Below are 16,831 nucleotides of genomic sequence, written 5' to 3'. Positions count from 1 at the left end.
GCACCTGCCACAGTGCCAAGGGAAGAGTAACAACCGTCTGCAGAAACCCTCACCCGAGTGGGAAGTGGAAACCTTGGCTCTAGGGTTTTCCAAGCAAAACTCGCCGCCGGCGCGTTTCTCCTGCGGGCGCACTGGCGGGAGGGAGGGGGCAGGAGGGGAGAAGAGAGTAGGGAAGCGGGGAAGGGGAGAGGGGCGAGGGGGAGGTGGGGGGGAGAGGTAGAGGGTGCTGCGAGGGGAGTAGAGGTGGAGGAGAGGATAAGGTGGAAGGGAGGGGTGGGAGGAAAGGGGAGGGGAATCCAAGAGGGGAGGGGTGGAGAGAGAAGTAGGGGAGGGAGGGGAGGGCGGGGAGGGGCGGAGGACAGTCGGAGCTGCGGGCCCGCCCCGCCTGCCGCTGCGATTCGGCGAGTTGGGCGCCGGGGCCGGGGCCGAGGCTGGCGCGGCGGCCGCGCGCCTGTGCTGCCCTGTCCCGCGCCCGGGGCCGGTCTGGCCGCCTGGCGCCGCCGTGCAGTGCGCCGGGTCCCCGGGAGATGGCCTCTCTGCCCGCGCTCGCGGCCCCCGCTATTGTCTCCCGCGGGGTGGCCTGACTGCGGGCTGCGCACGCTCGGGGCCGAGGACTTTCTCTCCCCGGAGCAGGTCCCGGCGCCCCTTCCTGCGTCCCGACCGCTGGAGCGCGCGGAGGACTGTGCGGCCGGAGCGGGGCCGGGAGCTGCGGGGCGAGCCGCCGCCGCGGCCGGGTCTGGAGGGGAGCCCGCGGGGAGCACAGGTAGGACGCACGCCCGGCGCGGAGCGACCGCCCGGGGGCTGCTGGTGGCCCGGCGTGGCGGGAGCGGAGGTCAAGGGCTGCCCCTCCAGCGGGGCAACAGCCGCGGCGCCACAATGGCAGGAGCCGGGGGTGCCCGCGTGGGCTGAGCCGGGATGCCGGGAGGGCGACAGCTCCAGCTCGCAGCCGGCGCAGGTCGCCGACCCGCTCCGCCCGCTTCGGGCACCTCGAGCTCCCGGGCCTTCCCCACCCTGTCCCTGTTCAACACACTCCCAGCTCCCAGCTGCTAGGCGATCGGAACCGACCAGTGGTTTGTTTGTTTAAGATGAGAAATAAAAAGCAAAGCTGCTCTGGAGTCGGGGTGGTGCTTTCTCGGGCAGTGGGTGAAAAGTCATCATCCAGCCTGGGGAATAGAGACCTTTTTTTTTTTTTTTTTTTTTAAAGCCAGACGCAGGGTAGTCTTGGCTTCTCCCTTATAAGGATCCTGCAGCAAAAGGAGAAATCCTGGGAGAGGGAGAGGGACCCTCAGGCCCCAGTTCCGGGCCCTGCAGAGGCGAGAGGGCTCCTCTCCTGGCCTGTACTTGTCAGTCATTTTCAGCTCCCAGCAGCGGTGGCTTTGATGCTGGGGAGCCGTGCAGCAGCGGGGAGCCCAAGGGGGCGGCTGCCCAGCTGGGTTGGGGTGGGGTTGGGTGGGGAGCTCAGGGGCGTGGCAGGGTCCAGGGTCCTGCGTGCAAGAGGTGAGTGCGTGCACACACCCTCCGTGGCTGAGGGCTGTGTGGTGTATGTGGTGAATCTGCCATTGCTCTGGCTGCTTCACGCCAACCTTCTCTCCTGGCATCTCCACCCCCATTTGGGGTCTTTGTGGCTTCCCTGTCCCTGTCCCTGTCCCTGTCCCACCAGCCTGGGATGGAATCCATTGTCTCCGGCTGCCCTGATTTTTTTTCTCTGTTCCATTGGAGGATTTTGCACCCTGGGCCGGCTGGTCCCAGCATGGCCCCGGGTTCTGTAGCACACAGCTACTCCTGCTCCCCAAAAGTGGGCCAACAGGGCGCCTCCTCTCTCTAAACTACCTGACTGGGGCATGGCCAAGCAGATGTAAGCAATTTGCACGGAATTCCAACCCGGTAGCCGTCCCTGAATGAAAACTCGCTCTGTTGCCACGCTGGACCTTGGGAAGATATGGGAAGAGAAATGGCCCAGGGGGTGGCCACTCCGGCCCCCAAAGACACCTCCCTCCCCAACTCCAGCCGTGGGCCCCAGAACTGCGTGGTTCTGAGGCCTCAGCATTGCAGCTCCTCCAGAGCCTGGCAGTCCCGTCTGGGATGGTGTCCATGGAAAAATTAAGTCGAGGCACATTTTATAGCTCCGCCTGGCAGCCAGCATCGGAGGAGTGGTGGCTGCTGCTCCATTGGTCTGGGTGAGCCCAGGTTGCATTTCCATGGCTCTGAATTTACTGCCGAGTGTGCATGGGTGTGTGTGATCAGCCCTGGCCAGAGGGAGCTTGTCCATTTCCCGCTCCCTGGAAGCCTCGGTGAGGGAGGCCTGCAGGGTGTGCTGGGGTGAGGGAGGCCTCAGGCTTTTCTCTGTTGCTCCTTTGAGGCGGCAGCCGCCTGGACTGCCCGCGGTCTTGGCCATGACCCAGTGGTGCCCCAGTAGATCTCCCACACCTGTGAGCCTTTGGTTCCCATTCTGTGGTTCCCTCATCTCACCTGGGCCTGGTGTTTTGTAGGTGTCTCGTGTCTATGGTCCTTCAGCCTGGACAGCTCTTTTCAGACCAGTCGGAAGATAAATGAGGGATCCTTGTTCCCTGTGGGGGTTCGTAACTAGCCCTAAACTTTAGGCTCTCAGGCTCCCAGGGTGTGAACTTGGACGTGATGATGTGGGTTCTGTGTCAGGAGGCCTGGCCTTGAGTCCTGGTGTGACTTATTGCCTAACTGTGTGAGCATGGACAACTTGTGAACCTATCTATGCCTTCGTTTGTGTATCTGTAAAATGGGGAGAAATAATGCCCGTGCCTCACCGGATTATTTTAAGGAGGAAATGTACTGCTTGCTATGAACTGAAAAAAATCACGTATGCAAAAGCACCCTGAAAACTGCACGGTACCATACAAATGTCAGTTATTCATCCTGAGTTTAGCCTTGGTAACAAGGGAGGGAGAGCTGGTGGGGTGGAGTTGGGGGAGGCGTTGGAGGAGAATGTTCTGGAACCTTTCCTTCCTGGCTAAGTGAAGAGCGATGTGACAGTACTGAGGTAACTGTTCTTTTGGTATTTCTCTTTAAATAGGGTTGGCAGGATGGGAACTGAGGGGGAAAGAAAGGCTGCTTAATGACATTTGTAGGAAATTGGGGAGAGACATACACCCCTCAAAGGCTGGCTGCTGTCTATAGACAGGGGAGTGCTGAGCTGGCAGATAATATAATAATAGCTAACACTGATGTCAGCCAGCTAGTAAGTGACAGGGAGGTTTTGAAGCAGGCAGTCTCACCCTGTGCTCATCATTTTGATGCTACTATGGGTGGACGTTGAGTCTTGGGAGAGCAGAAAGGGGCAGTCGAGTTGCAGAATTCATTCATATTGGGTCCCTTGACTTGAATGCCCGTGAAATGTCACCAGACTGAATGTACTTTGTTTTCTTAAATATTTTTTATTGATTTCAGAGAGGAAGGGAGAGGGAGAGAAAGACAGAAACATCAATAATGAGAGAGAATCATGGATCGGCTGCCTTCCGTACGCACGCCGGATTATTTTAAGGAGGAAATATACTGCTTGTCATGTATGCAAAAGCACTCTGAAAACTGCACGGTACCATACACGGTACCATACCCACATTGGGGATCGAGCTGGAAACCCAGACACGTGCCTGGGAACCAAACAGTGACCTCCCAATTCATAGGTAGATGCTCAACCACTGGGCTGAACGTACTTTTGATAACAAGCTTCTTAAGGACAGGGGCCCAGCCCCAGTCCAGCATAGCACCTTCTTAATTCCCAGCTGTTTGAGGGTTGAGGCACATGTGTGTGAATTCCTTGGGCTCCAGTCTTAAAGGCCTTTCTCTGCTTTCTCAGTCATATCCTTGGCCTCAGCATAAGGACAAGACTGGGGATAATCAAACCAAGTAATTTTGCTCCCTTCTGGGCAACTCTAGTGAGAGATTTGGGCCCTGGGGGCCGTGGGATAATTGAGGCAAATCTTGTGTTTTGGTATTTCCGTACCTGCTTTATTTCATCTCCGTGTTCTAAAATGAAAGACGATTCTTGGATTTCCAATGATCACGTGAAGTGTTACAACTGGAAAGGGCCTTGGGCATCATTTCCATGGGAAGTCGCACATTTGCTAGACCCCATCGTGGCTTCATTGCTGGCAAATTCTCTGAACTTTGGTGATGGAATTCACTTCCCCACATCTCCTTGCTGGTTAGAGATAACGGACCCAGAATGCATGAATGCATCATTTGTGCTTTGGCGCAGAGACCCTCGAGGTATGGAGAAGAGGAGAGGGGTTTTCTATTGTCCTGAGGCAGAACAGAGAGCTCATGGCTGAAGCAATCCTTAACCTTTCACTGCTTCCTCCTCTTGAGAACTTCCTGGAGGCAGTCTTACCTGGCAGAGGCTCCATATTACTTCAAAGACTTTTACCTCTCTAGAAACTCTTGTCCTCCCCGCTTAACTCTATTACTCCTGCCCCGTCCCTTGAAAACATTGTTCAACTCCCTGCTCCCTACCAGTGGTCGGCAAACCGCGGCTCTCAAGCCACATGCGGCTCTTTGGCCCCCTGAGTGTGGCTCTTCCACAAAATACCGACTTCTGCGCATGGGCCACGAAGTTTCAATCGCACTGTATGTGCGCGCCCGCACGTGGTATTTTGTGGGAGAGCCACACTCAGGGGGCCAAAGAGCCGCATGTGGCTCGAGAGCCGCGGTTTGCCGACCACTGCCCTAGACCTTTCTCAACCCTAGTCAACCTTAGTCACTGCGAGACTAACCTCCTGGGCAGCGATTCTTCTCAGTGGTTCTTCCTACTATGTTTGTGTCGTCTTCTCGGTTTCTGGCCCTGTGGGCTAGAGGCTAGAAATCTAGAGGTTAGATTTTGACTTTATCTCCTCTTTCCCAGTGGAGGAGGTGCCAGGGATGCGAGTGCCCTGCACGCGGCTGGCTGTCCATGCCCACCAGGAATGAGCCTGTGTGGAGGCATCCTTTCCAGCCAAGTTTTATTTCTCTTTGGAAGTCTAGTTGGCGCTCTTGGCAGCAAAGCAGAAGGCGTAAGGTGGCAGAAGAGTGCAGAACCAAGGAGTTTCTATTTTGAGGAAATACTACAGTTTACCCTGCCAGTTAGAAGGAAGAGATGTGTGCTCTTCCTGTCTCAGGTCACACACTAGCCCTGAACCGAGATTAGAGTCGCGATGGAGCCAACTTCCGAGACCTCTGGGGAGAGCCCTGCTTTCCTGGAAGCAGAGCCTCTGTCACATTTCTGACCCGCCGCGCTGTTGTGTCTTCCAAAGGACTAGGCGCACCGTTCTGACCAAGGAAGGAGAGATTGTTTGCAGGTTGGAGAATAGGGGAACCTGGGGATAGGCACCTATATTTTCTCCAAAAAAAACCTTTATAACCAGGGATGTCATATTTTCACTCTAGACTTCAAGAAGGCAGATTTTAAGATATATTTATTTTTTTATTGATTTCATAGAGGAAGGGAGAAGGAGAAAGAGAGAAGCATCAATGATGAGAGAGAATCATCAATTGGCTGTCTCCCACATACCAGGAATCGAATCATGACCTCCTGGCCCACAGGTCTACGCTCAAAGACTGAGCCACACCAGCCAGGCCGGCTATATTTATTTATTTATTTATTTATTTATTTATTTATTTATTTATAAAATATATTTTATTTATTTTTTACAGAGAGGAAGGGAGAGGGATAGAGAGTTAGAAACATCTATGAGAGAGAAACATCGATCAGCTGCCTCCTGCACACCCCCCACTGAGGATGTGCCCGCAACCAAGGTACATGCCCTTGACCAGAATCGAACCTGGGACCCTTCAGTCCGCAGGCCGACACTCTATCTACTGAGCCAAACCAGTCAGGGCAATTTATTTATTTATTTTTATTAAGAGGAAAGGTAGATACAAGGAACTTTGAAAGATAAAAGTGGTTCCAGGGGGTTGGCCGTTCTTGAAGGGCAGTTTTGACTGTGCTGTTGCAGGTGATTGCAATAGGGAAGGGGAAAGGAACTACTTGAACAAAGAATCAAGCACCAAGAAAGGGAAGAGGATAGCTACTGGCATTGAGTGTTCACCCGCCTGTAGCTTTTAAAACATCTTCATTTCTCCCTCTCTCCAGCCTTGGAGGAAATGGATGAGGATGGAATTGTCTTTCCCCTTTATAGTTGGCAGAACTGAGGTTTATATTAGGTTTAGAGTCCAACTGAAAATTATGAAACATGACCTGAGCAGTGTGACTCAGTGGTGGGAGCATCCCCATCCCCTGTATGGACGAGTGTGGGAAGCAATGGGTCAATGTCTCTCTCTCATATGGATGCTTCTCTCTCTCTCTCCCTCTCCCTCCCTCCTTCCCTCTCTTTCCTTCTCCCTGTCTCTCTTCTTCCCTTCTACTCTGAAAAGCAATGGAAACAATATCCTCTGGTGAGGATTAGCAAAAAAAATAAAAGAAATTAAGAAACATGCCTAAGATTGTACAACTAATTAAAGAAAAGCTGAAGTTTGAAACTAGGCCAGGATTCCCCCTGTGCTGCACTGAAGGGACCTGTGAGAAAAAAGTCAATGAGGCCCAAGTTCTGAATGAGCTGGGGCTTCCCCGAGAACCAAATGACAACAGAAAGTTCGTAAAGTCATCTCTGGAAGAAGCTATGATCACAAAGGGATGCAGGTCTGTTAGGTAATGTTTAAAAATAACTCATTAGCCCTGGTCGGTTTGGCTCAGTGGATAGGGAGTCGGCCTATGGACTGAAAGGTCCCAGGTTCGATTCTGGGCAAGGGCACATGCCTGGGTTGCCGGCTCAGTTTTCATTCATGGGTTATGCATTCATGGGTTAAGACAGAAAATCCCTGTCTTCTTAGAGTTTATGTTCTGGAAGAACTTAATTCACTAGGAATAAATTAAGCCAATCTTGTGTATTTTACTGGCAGTGATTCTCTACTGGTAGATCACGAAATTTATTGTGCATAGACTCTGACAAAACTCAAGGAAAGTGTAAGAAGGACTCTAGTGATAACGCCATGGATAATAGAGGCTGAGCTCATTCATTGGTGGTTAATTGTCGGTCCAACAAAAACATCTTAAGCTCTAGCCCAGCGGTTCTCAGCCTTCCTAATGCCACGACCCTTTCATACAGTTCCTCATGTTGTGGTGACCCCCAATTTCATTGTTACCAATTGAACATAATGAAAGCATAGTGATTAATCACAAAAACAATATGTAATTATAGATGTGTTTTCCGATGGTCTTAGGCGACCCCTGTGAAAGGGTCGTTCGACCCCCAAAGGGGTTGCGACCCACAGGTTGAGAACCGCTGCTCTAGCCAGAGTGGCTCAGTTGATTGCTGGTTTGATTTCTGGTCAGGGCACATAGCTGGGTTGGGGATTTGATCCCCGGTTGGGGCACATGCAGAGTGCAACCAATTGATGTCTCTCTCTCTCTCTCCCCCCCCCCCCTCTCTCCCTCTCCCTCTCTCTCTCTCTCCCGCCCTCTCTCTCCCTCTCCCTCTCTCTTTCTCTCTCCCTCTCTCCCTCCCTCCCTTTTTCCCTTTCTCTCTCTCAGCAAGTCATCAGGTGAGGATAAACAAGACCAAAACCAAACAAAGCAAAAAACTAACTTGACAGGTTTGTTGTGAGGATTAAACAAATACCGTGTTGGAAGAAAACAACAACAAAATATGTTCAGTACCTCTGCTCTGTCATTCTCACATTTATTCATTCATTCAATGGACAGGCGTATAAATTCAGCATATGGTTAAGAGGATGGCTCTGGGGTCAGATTTCTTGGGTCCAATTTCTGGTTTTTCCACGAACTAGTTGTTTGACCTTGAGAAAGTTACTTAATTTATCTGTGCTTTCATTTTCTCATATGGAAGATGGGGAAAAATAATTGTACCAGGAGAAAACAAGGCTGTTTATAAATAAAACTAGAGGCCCGATGCACGAAGATTCATGCAAGAATAAGCCTTCCTTTCCCTGGCTGCCAGCACCTCCTTCGCTCCGGCCCAGAGCCACCTTCCGCCTTCGCACACTGCCCAGAGGCCCGGAGTGGCCGGGGCGGGGCAGAAGCTTCCCGGCCCAGCTCCTGCCATCTTTGTTGCATCTATTTGCATATTCCCTCCTTATTGGCTATGGGCACCGTCATCTTTGTCGTGAAGTGATGGTCAATTTGCATATTCTGTCTTTATTAGATAGGATGAGTTCATTAATGAACTGCCTAGAACAGTGCCTGGTACATAGCAAGGGTTCAGTAAATGGTGGTGGTTACAATTCTTTTAGTATTATCCTTCAATAGCAGGTTTGTGCTAAACCCTAGGGATACAAACTTGAATTCAGTGTGGTCCCTGACCCCGAGGTAACCATGCTATGCTCTAAAAAGTGCAAGTGAACGCCCTGGCTGGTGTGGCTCAGTTGGTTGGAGCATCATCCTGTACACATACCCAGGTTGTGGGTTCAATGCCTGTGTGTGTGTGGGGGAGGGGGGGGGAGGCATATGTACGGGAAGGAACTGATCAAAGTTTTTTTTTCTCTCTCTCTCTCAAAATTAATAAAAAAAACATTCTTAGTGAAGTTTTAATCATTCAGGTCAGAAAAAGGAATAATAACCTTTTGGTGCCTAATATTTCACTTAATCAAAGTAATCAGAAGCTTGGAAAGCAGTAGACCGACTTGAGAGAGATTGACACAGGAAGGCTGGGGGAATCCCACTCTCTGGAGGATTTTGAGGATGGGCACGACAGACTGGTTGTGGCTCAGTGTGGAAAGAGCACTAGAGTGAGAGTCTGAGACCTGCTTCTAGTCTCACTGCTGCCACTGAGCAGCTGTGTGACACACAGTGATTTTCGCCCTCTGGTCATTGTTCTCTTATCTGCAAAACTGGACTGGGATCCCCCCCCCCCCCCTTGTTTATTTATTTGCTTATTTTCCTAGTGGCTGGGGAGGGTAAAGAAGTGTTTTGTGGTGTGGGAGGAGGAAGTGGGGGTGTGCCAAGATAATCGTTGATATCAGCCTGAACATTTGGTAAAATGTGAAACGTCTGGGTTTTTTGGCAGGATGAGAAAAATACTGAATTGTGACCTCCAACAAATATCTTGATTTTTTCATTTGCTAGTTGTGTGACCCTGAACAATTTACTCAGTCCCTTTCCTGTTTTCTAGTTTTCTCGTTCATAAAGTAAGGCTAATAATATCCACACTTACTAGTAAGGATTGTTGTGAGGATTAAACAAACAGTACTTGGCACAACATTCCAGAGGCAAACAATAGGTCTGTTTCCTTCCTTCATTTCTGTGATGCTCATACTCAGCCTCCCGCCCCTCTCGCCCCTCTCCCTGCCTCCTGGTCCTCTTTCCCTTTCACCAAATACTTCAATCACTGATGGTGGACAAGCGCTGGAGGGACTAATTTGACTGATTGTAATGGTGACTATGGTCCTGGTCATGGTATTTCAGCAAGGTGCCTGTGGATGGTCAGCTCCCACATATGCCTACGGGCACAGTCACACCTTGGCTACATAGCCAGCTGCCCAGCGCGTAGGCTACTACCTGCTGAGAATAGCCCTTGACTGTTGCCACCCTGGTAAACCCTGAGTGAGGGCCCCATGAGGATGGGGCTGGTGGAGTGTGAGTGGGCGACACTGTGCCAGGTGGGCAGCTGGTTCACCTTTCTGCTGAGTGTCTACTTTGCCTCTCTCTTAGGGGGACCTCTGTCCCCCTTGGGGCATTCCTGTGCAAAGTGGGCCACAGAAGATGAGAGAAAGGCATCAGGCATGTGCAGAGCAACAGTAAGACCAACTGCCCTGACTCTGTGCTCTCCTCCCCCACCCCCTAGATCACTTCCTACTTAGAAAAGACATCTTCTTGACCCCTTCATGCAAAGAGATGCAAACATGGTCTCTGTGCCATTTCGGGCAGGAAGGTTATTCTTGGGCTCCAGACACCAGGCCTGCATTTTAATCAGTCATGTCACACGCACAGCGTCAGAGTGTGAAGGAGACACGGAGAGGAAGAGAAGTGAGGAGAGTTTGAAAGGGTCGGCCAGGGAAGGCTTCCGAGGATCTTGAGTTGGGGTGGAAACAGGAGAGAGGAAGCAGGAGGGCAAGGAAGGTGCCTCCGGCTGCACCCATAGCTTTCCTGAGGCCCCGAGGCAGGCGGCCTGAGAAACAGGGCACGGGAGTCTACACCAGGCTGTATGTGCAGACGAGCTGCGCTGATAGCACTAGACCTACATCAGGACCACTGCCTGCTGCCTCCATCTAGGTAATTCCCTCCCCTACAGTTTGGGGATTCTGGACACTAAGAGGCCGTCTGGGGGATCCCTGTTAGGCCCTGCTTCCCCAGTGGGGTTCACCTTTGGTAAAATTGAATCCCTGGTCTCCCCCTGGGTTCAGTGTCCTAGGCTGCCCTGAGCAGGCTGTCCTTCCGGCCGGCCACCAGGAAGAGTGGAGTGGAACTGATTGGCTACTGGGGAAGGCCTGGTGGCTGCCTGGGTCAGGCTAGCTAACCACAGCCAAGGCCAAGGAGTCTCGGAGAGGCCAGTGACTTTTAAAAGGACAAGCTGCCTGATGGGGGGAGGGGGGTTGTGTTGTGGGGAGGAGCAAGAGATTCCTGGGCGTCAGGGACTGAGACCAGGGGAGGCCATGGGGAGGCACAGCCTGCCCCGGGATCCTCCAGCCCACCTTCAGGAATCATTCCTCCCAGCGCCTCTGGAAATGTGTCTTACCCCGTCAGAATGGGCGCTCTTCCCCTGACACTCTGCTTTTCAAATGCAGATGGCCCTGGGAGGGACTAGCACCTGGGCCTCGCCCTAACACCCCTGTGTAAGTTAGTGTCAGGTGTTGGGTGGTGTTTTGTTGGTACGGTTTTTCCTGGGCTTGAACCATGCGTTCTTTTCTTTCCCTTCCTGCTCTGTGGGGCACCCCAGGGCTTCTGCTCTCAGCCCTGACTTACAGAGGGCCTTGGGCAGGGGCCTCCTGGGCTTGCTGTCTGGGGCCTCCTCCCTGGCATTCTCGCTCCCTGGCACTCTCCGCCGGGCATGCCCTCCGTGTGCTGGGCTGTGGGCAGGGAAGGGCCTGCTTGGGAAGGCGCAGGCTGCCCTGGAGCTGAAGGTCCTGTTTCCTTTCTCTTCTGGGTTCCACCTTCCATTACTGTTTTCAGACTTTTTTGCCAGGGACAGTAGGATGGAGACCTGGTGGTCTCCAGGCTAGCTTCCTGTCCTCAGGGAGCTGATGAGGGAGGGAGGGAGCTGGAGGGTGTGTGTGTGGGGGGGAAGGGGGGTAATGGTTGTGTGCACTGTGCAGGTTTGTGTGGTCACCATGGCTTTGGGTCCCTATCAGGGCTTTTTTGGATTTGGGGAGTTAGCGCTAATTGAAGATATTCTCTGTTATCAGACCGCATGTGGAGATAGCTGGCTTAGGAACTGGTGGCGGAGGGACAGTGGGCAGAGCTTCCTTGCCCAGGGGAACGGAAGGAGCTTGCCCTGGGCATGGTGTGGGAGCAGGTCTTCAGCTTCTTGGAGGTTCACGTGGCTGGCTGGCTGGCTGGCTTTTTTTGCTCAATTTCCTTTCACCCTCCTCCACGCCAAGCAGGTGGCTGCCCACTGGCAGCAGCCCGCCTCCCACACAGCGTGTCCCCTGCCCACTGGCCCTCCAACCTGGGCTGATAGGCAGTCGCCCCACCCTCCCCATGGACACCACCATCACACCGAGCTGCTGGCCCCACCTTCTCTACTCTGTGTGTAGGATTGTTCTGGGGACTCATTCCCTGGGTCCTTCTTGTCCTAGGACTTGGCACACCTGTGCCCAGTGTGTGCTTGTTGAGAGAGTGTAGGGCGGGGGACAAGATTATTATTTCTGAGTGCCCGCTGTCTGAGCCCTTTTCCAGTGTGATAGCCAGGGCAAAGTTGGTGACCCGTAGTGGTCCTCACTCTGCATCTCTGCAAGGCAGGAGGACCCTGTCGTGGAGAAGAGAGACAGCCGTCCGGATGTCTAAGGAAGGTGCTACCAGAAAACAGCCATAGGATTGTTGTCATTGAATGAACTGGCGACACTCCCTACAAATCAGAGTATGGATCCCCAGCGAGGATGTGCGGGAGGGTGGTCTCACTGGCGTTATGTGGTGCATTCTGGTTGGTCCAGTGCCTTTCCCCCCTAAATTATTGATTTTTAGAGAGAGAGGAAGGAGAGAGAAAGAGAGAGATCCATTGGTTGTTCCACTTACTGATGCATTCATTGGTTGATTCTTGTATGTGCCTTGACTGGAGATTGAACCCACAACCTTGGTGTATCAGGATGAGGCTCTGAGTGGCACCTCGGCCAGGGCTCTCATGCCTTTGCAGTGACCCTGAGATGCATCCTGCTCCCTTGCGTGGGGTGGGACCGTGTTTAAAGCGCCTCCTTGCTTCTTGCAGAGTCTGATGGGTTAGCCCCGCCCAGCACATGAGGAGTGCACATGGGTGTCAGGAGCACTGAACCTGAGTGTGAGGTGGATTTGCGCTGCTGCTGCTGCTTCTTTTTTTTTTTTTTTTTTTTTAATATATTTTATTGATTTTCCACAGAGAGGAAGGGAGAGAGATAGAGAGTTAGAAACATCGATGAGAGAGAAACATCGATCAGCTGCCTCCTGCACATCTCCCACTGGGGATATGCCCGCAACCCAGGTACATGCCCTTGACCGGAATCGAACCTGGGACCTTTCAGTCCGCAGGCCGACGCTCCATCCACTGAGCCAAACCGGTTTCGGCTGCTTCTTTTTTTAAAATATATTTTTATTGATTTCAGAGAGGAAGGGAGAGGGAGAGAGAGAGAAAAAAACATCAATGATGAGAGAGAGTCATTGATCGGTTGCCTCCTGCATGCCCCACACTGGGGATTGAGCCCACAGCCTGGGCATGTGCCCTTGACTGGAACCGAACTTGGGACCCATCAGTCCGCAGGCCAACACTCTATCCACTGAGCCAGACCAGGTAGAGCTCTGCGCTGCTTCTTACCTCTCCTCTCCTGTGAGTCCTCCAGGCTGAGCATGTTCTGTCCCGGTTTGGTGCTCAGCTGGATGGGAACAGCAGTGACCTACTTGCTGGATTCTGCCTAAAGGGCTGGTCTCCTGCAGGGTGTTTTCCCAGCCCCAGAAGGAATCCTGGAGAACTGGATTCCATGGGGCATGAGCTGGGTAAGCGGGTCTGCAGGTTCAGCGGGCAGCAGTCTGGGCCTTGCAGGAGCTTCATGAGCTGGGTAAGCGGGTCTGCAGGTTCAGCGGGCGGCAGTCTGGGCCTTGCAGGAGCTTCATGAGCTGGGTAAGCGGGTCTGCAGGTTCAGCGGGCGGCAGTCTGGCCTTGCAGGAGCTCACGTTTGCAGGAAGCAAATGGCCCGGTGAAGCAAAGCTGAGGCCCTGAGGAAGGGAGAGCAGGCGGAGAGGCCAAGACTAGAGAGGCTGCTGTGTCCCATCCCTCCCGCACCCGTGTTCTTCCGTCCTCCTCCCATGGGGCTTCCACCGCCTGGGGCTTCCAGTACCTTCGGAGAGACTAGGGTCTCCTAGGTGTTCTTTGGGAAATGTCGGGGTTCTCCTTCTGATGCGGGTGGTGCTGGTGGGAGAGTTGTGTGTAAGGAATTTCCTTCAGGGTCCCCTCAGCTGGGGTCCAGGATTCGTAAGGTAGTTCAGTTCCTCTTTCCTCGCATTCCTGTCCCACCGCCTTTCTCGGGAAGGCTGAGGAAGCTGGAAGCAATTCCTTTTCTTTTTAAATTTTTTTTAAAGGTTATTTTTTATTGCGGTAACATTGGTTAACACATACATTTCAGATGTACAACATTATAATTTCTACCAGTGTGCTCTATTTTGTGCTCACCACCAAAAGTATAGTCTCCTTCCATTGCCATGTATTGGACTTGCTTTACCCATTTCGCCCTCCCCACACCCCCTTCTCTTTGGTAAGTAACATTCTGTTGTCTGTGTCTATGAGTTTTTTGTTTGTTTTGTTAGTTCATTTGTTACTTTTTTGTTTTATATTCCATATACGAGTGGAATCCTATGTGTTATCCTTTTCTTTTTATATTTATTGATTGATTATTATTATTATATATTTTTTTATTTATTTCAGAGAGGAAGGGAGAAGGGAGAGAGAGACAGAAACATCAATGATGGGGATCAAGCCCATAACTTGCACCCCAAGCTGGGAATTGAACTGGCAACCCCTTGGTGCATGGGACGATACCCAACCAACTGAACCACACCAGCTAGGGCAGTCTTGCAATTCTTTTTATGCATTTAGAATAATAAAAAAAAACAACACAAGTAGGGTCACATGAAATCCATTGGTAGTAGATTAAAGAGGTGGGAGAGAGCTAAGAGGAGAAATCTCTAAGATGGAATGAAGAATAAAGCTGAGAGACACATGCTTTGTTCACAGTGGTGGGCATAGGATAGTTAGCATTTAACATTTGCAGTCCATAGAGATGGTATGCAAGAATCGAGATAACGAGGAGTCTGTGGTCTTGTCCTCTCGTGCCAGCGGTTGTGCCTTCAGGGGGTTATTTTGCAAGAGCCACCTCCTCCGGTGACACAATCCCTGGTGAAGCTTTTTTTTTTAAAATATATATTTTATTGATTTTTTACAGAGAGGGATAGAGAGTTAGAAACATCGATGAGAGAGAGAAACATCGATCAGCTGCCTCCTGCACACCCCCAACTGGGGATGTGCCCGTAACCAAGGTACATGCCCTTGACAGGAATTGAACCTGGGACCCTTGAGTCCACAGGCTGATGCTCTATCCACTGAGCCAAACCGGTTAGGGCCCTGGTGAAGCTTTAAAATGATTGTGTGTGAGGAGTTGATCGATTCTCAGCAAGGATTGCCTCGTGTCCAGCTTGTGTTGCAATACAGGGCAGAATGAAGAGTGCGTTTCATTTTCCAGATGTGCGAGCAGTCAGGTGGGCTGAGGGCCTCTGTTCTCTGCAGACCTGTTGTTAGGGGAGGGCCAATGGTTCATCGGGGCTCCGGACATCAGCAAGGGCCAGTGTTTGGGGCCCAGTGCAGTCTTGGAGTTGGAACTCCAAGCTCAGGATGTCGGCGGGGTTGGTTTCTTCTGAGGCCTTGCTGGCATGTACATGGCCATCTTCTCTCTGTGTCCTCATGTGGTCTGCCCATCTTTTCTTACAGCTGAGTGATATCCCATTGCCTATATGTCCCACATCTTCATTCATTCGTCTGTTGAAGGACACACGTTGTTTCCGTATCTTAGCTACTGGAAATAATGCTGCAATCAAATAAGGGGTGTATACGTATATCTTGGTAAATTACTGTTTTGGATTTCTTCAGATAAATGTCCAGAAGAGGACTTGCTGGATCATATGGTAGCTCTATGCTTTTTGTTTGTTTGTTTGTTAGTCCTCACCAGAGGACATATTTTCCATTGATTTTTAGAGAAAGTAGAAGGGAGGGGGAGAGACAGCGAGAGAAACATTGATGTGAGAGAGACACCTCGATTAGTTGCCTCTCGCACACATCCGGACCAGGGCCGGGGATCCAGCCTGCAACTGAGGTATGTGCCCTTGACTCGAATTGAACCAGGAACTCTTCAGTCCACGGGCGGGTGATCTATCCGCTGAGCCAAACCAGCGAGGGCAATGGTTCTATTTTTAATATTTTTAGGAACTTCCATACTATTTTTCCCTACCTACTGCACCAGTTTACATTCCCACCCACCATGCTCGTTGGAGGGAACCCCGCCGATCTGAACGAGAAGGGCTGGTTCTTGAGGCTGGGGTGGTGACGGCCAGGTGGTGGTGGCGGGGAGAAAGCAGGAAGTGGACCAGACAGAGGAGATGTGGCTGCTCTGGCTCATGGGTTGGTTCCTGGGTTAGAGATCCACACGCTGCCAAGACCTTTCTTTTCTCTTCGCAAAAGGTTCCATTCAGCTGGTTGCCAGCTCCTGGTCCCTGGCGCTGCCACCGAAATCGTCAGCTCTAGGAAGGAAAGTTTTGAGAGGAGCCATGAGCTGCCTCACCTCTTCCACCCTGACTTTCTTCACATTCAGATCCCCAGTCTGCAGGGTATGTGGTGGGAGCTATGCTCCCTGGGGATTCTCTGTGTGCGTGTGTCACCAGAACCACCTGCACAGATGGTTTCTGAGCCGGGATCGGGGACGCCAGGGCTCTCCGTGCAAACCGAACTCCATCTAACCATGTCACACAGCCTCCTAGCCCCTGGCCCTCTGCTCGCCTAAGACCCAGAGAGCCCTCTACTAACTCTTGTATCCGCTTTGGCTTGAAATTGGTGGAAAGTCCAGGGCAGGCCTAGGGAAGGGAGAGATGGAAGATAAGTTCCAGTAGGAAAGACTGAGCCATGTGAGGCCACTGTAATCTGGCTAAGAAGGTACTAGAGCCCTGGCTGGTTTGGCTCAGTGGATGGAGCGTCAGCCTGCGGACTGAAGGGTCCCAGGTTTGATTCTGGTCAAGGGCATGTACTCTAGGAGAGTGAGCACGCCACGGACTTCCGCAAGCTGGGCTGCGAGGTGCTGGGGGGTCTCCGTGAAAAAAAAAAAAAAGAAAGAAAGAAAGAAAGAAAGAAAGAAAGAAAGAAAGAAAGAAAGAAAGAAAGAGAAGGTACTAGAGAGGGGCCGTATGAGTGAGAAGAAAACACAGGCAGTTATTCTGTCTCCACACATTTGGAACTAAGTGAGAGCCACACAGAAGGGATGTAGGTTAGAAAAGAGGAAGACTTAGTGTGTGTGATTCAGTGATGGCCCTGACATCAGAGAAGCTGTATAAAACCTGTAGGTATTTAATATGGAAGCAGGGATCAGATGCATATCTGTTTGAGCCAGGGAGCTGGCCTACCTGACCTTTTATTAAAACAAAAAATCATTG

At 51.7% G+C, this 16,831-nt stretch overlaps 1 protein-coding gene across 4 annotated transcripts in view; it reads left to right on the top strand.

The window, feature by feature from the left end:
• The first annotated feature begins 391 nt into the window (after positions 1–391).
• The window catches only part of PIK3C2B (phosphatidylinositol-4-phosphate 3-kinase catalytic subunit type 2 beta), a 76,974-nt gene continuing 60,534 nt past the window's right edge, over positions 392–16,831 (top strand). For 2 of the 4 annotated variants that reach the window (XM_059674566.1, XM_059674567.1), the window contains exon 1: positions 394–763. The gene's annotated coding sequence lies outside the window, so the exon portion shown is untranslated. Of the gene's footprint in view, positions 764–16,831 lie in introns of all 4 variants that reach the window. The other 2 variants (XR_009449883.1, XM_059674568.1) reach the window with 2 other exon arrangements.

The sequence above is a fragment of the Myotis daubentonii genome, chromosome 18 (assembly GCF_963259705.1).
Source record: "Myotis daubentonii chromosome 18, mMyoDau2.1, whole genome shotgun sequence".
NCBI lineage: Eukaryota > Metazoa > Chordata > Mammalia > Chiroptera > Vespertilionidae > Myotis > Myotis daubentonii.
Note: the sequence above shows the minus strand (reverse complement) of the source record. Positions and strands in the feature narration are given on the sequence as shown.